This window comes from Suricata suricatta, chromosome 5, assembly GCF_006229205.1.
Source record: "Suricata suricatta isolate VVHF042 chromosome 5, meerkat_22Aug2017_6uvM2_HiC, whole genome shotgun sequence".
NCBI lineage: Eukaryota > Metazoa > Chordata > Mammalia > Carnivora > Herpestidae > Suricata > Suricata suricatta.
In genome coordinates this window covers 49,487,985-49,490,851 of record NC_043704.1, presented here as the reverse complement: position 1 = coordinate 49,490,851, position 2,867 = coordinate 49,487,985, and positions in this window count along the sequence as shown.

Here is a 2,867-nt window from a genome sequence, read left to right as displayed (position 1 = left end):
CAATATTTATAGCAAATGACTATTGACAATAGTCAAATTATGGAAAGAGCCCAAACATTTATCAACTGATGAATGGATAAAGAAGTGCTATATATATACAATGAAATACTACTCGGCGATCAAGGAGAATGAAATTTTGCCATTTGCAATGTGAGTAGAAACAATGTATTATGCTAAGTGAAACAAGTCAGTGTGAGAAACACAAATACCATATGACTTCACTTATATGTGGAATTAAAGAAACAGATGAATATAGGGGAAGAGAAGAAAAAATAAGATAAAAACAGAGAGGGAGGTAAACTAAAAAACTTAAATACAGAGAACACGTTGAGGATTGCTAGAGGGATTTTAGGTGGGCGGATGACCTAATGGGTGATGGGCATTAAGGAGGGAACTTGGGATGAGCACTGGGTGTTGTATGTAAGTGATGAATCACTAAAATCTACTCCTGAAATCATTATTACATTATATGTTAACATACTTGGATTTAAAGTAAGGAGAAAAAGGAAGGAAGGAAGGAAGGAAAGAAGGAATGAATGAAGAAAGAAAGAAAAGAAGAAAGAAAGGGAGAGAGAGAGAGAAAGAAAGAAAGAAGGAAGAAAGAGAGAGAGAAAGAAAGAAAAAGAAAGAAAGACAGACAGACAGACAGAGACACACCTAGCAGCAGTAGCCTGGAAGAACAGACCCCTAACCATAATAATGTACCTTCCACTGCCCAGAAGAGGAGAGTCCAGGAAGTGGGAATTCAGTCAAGGGCTCTGAAATGGAAAAAGGCAAAACACAGTGAAGGAGGAATGAAAGTCGCTCCAAGGGCTCTCAGCCAGGCTTGAGACTTTGACCCTGAGCCCAACTTGTGCCTCAGTCTAGGGTTTTCAAATTGTTTCCTATGAAATTAGGCCTTAGTCTACAAATGTGATTGCCTTAGGACCTAGAGGAAAGGGAGACTCTCCAGATGGAAACTAGGAGCCGAGACAGAAAGAATTCTTATGCCCTCACATTTTGTTCTCTCATGGAATAAACTCTCTGAGTACAGCAGAATCCTGTGTCTCCAACATGATGTATGCCCCTCAAAGCACGCAGACAACTTCACATGGTTAAGATACATTAATGTGAAATTCATGTATTTTTGAGCTTCAGTCTACTTCATTAACTGAGTTCCTATGAATACATGGGAAACCTCTGGAAACTTACGACACCAAGTGCCATTCCTCCTGTGTGTTTAATCCATCAGATATAATTGGAATGTTAATTATTTCGTCAAATATTTTTCACTTCCGTCTATGATAGCAGGTTCTTCTACATTTAGTATTGAATGGACACTATTATTAGGAGTTCTAGAAATGAAGGAAACATTGGAAAGAAGAAAATACTTGTACTTGATGTGAGAGATTGCATAAGGTTTTGAAAATCTCCACTGGAGAGGTATGTAACGGGTAATGTCAAAACCTGCAAATACTTATAGATTACCTTCTCCCTTTCCCTGTTGATTTGGGCAGTTAGACAAGTAGACTCATAGCTAGATGGATAAATATTTTAAAAATCAATAAATTAGAACCAAAACCTGGACTGCAGTATATAGCTTAAAAATGCACCCACAATGAGTTTCTTAGTGCTTCCCTGCAGACTTAAACTGATCCTCCCACATGCTTAATCTCTTCCGTGGAGGCCAGGCTTGCTCAGCCTCCAGGCAGATCCAAAGTTCGATTTTGTCACAATTTCACTAGGTAGGTATGTCTCCTTTTTTTGTAAGAAGGCATGTAGAGAATTTGATGTGTTTTGTACATAATGTTCCCTGTTGAATGGAGTAGAGTAAAAATTCTCCATTTTCATAAATATAAGAATCAGAGATTGTGTTCCCCCACTGGATATCAATCTGACCAAAATGAATTCTTATAACAGCATGGATTTTATGACATTTTACCATTTACAATTGACTTCTCATCATTATCTCATTTGACTCATAGGGTTCTTCTGGGAATAGGGAGAATCAAACTAGTAATTCTGTAAGTAACTATGAGTCCTCCAACTCTAAGATCTATACATAGATTCCCCCGACACTGTTGTTCTAAGATTTGGGATTATAACCAATGTCACATTTGTCATAATATTTCAGGCCCATTTAACTTCATTTTAGGACAATATGGTCCACAAATAAAAGAGGCATTAAAAAGTTGTCAGTTGAGCATCTGACTCATGGTTTCTGCTGAGGTCATGATCCCAGGGTCCTGGGATCGAGTCCCAAGTTGAGCTCTGTGTTGAGCATGGAGCCTGCTTAGGATTCTATCTCTCCCTCTCTGTAGGCCTCTCTTCCCCACTTGCTCTCTCAAATTAAAAAATGTATATGTTTGGGAAGTAATGAAGTGGAATTATGTAGGCACAAATAACCAAGTGAATCATCACCCTTGATGTTCTTCTTTTCCATTAGCACTGATAATCACCCCGTCAGAGCCTGGGAATCATCTCTCTTTCTTCCTTACCCCCCTGATCTGATGACCACGTTCTGACAAGGCTTCCTCCATTCTCTTTCTCACTTATTCCCTCCCCCTCCTTGCCTACCACCATAGTTTCAGGCTCAGCCTTCACCCCCCTCGTCTCTCAGCTGACTATTTACTGATTTCCCTAACTCCAAAGCCTGCTTTATCGTGCCCCTATTCTACTCTTTAGAATCAATGACCTTCCAAATCCATAAGTCTGGTTACCACCTCTCCTCACGCTCAGGAGGAGACGCTGTTACTGGGGTAAACCTACCCACAGTCCAGTTCCCCTTCACACTCCCAGCTCAAGAGGTGGTTAAGTTATCTCAACTCCCTTGAGCCTAGTCAGGGCCATGGTATTATTCATGCCACCAGCTGTAAGGAATTTCATTG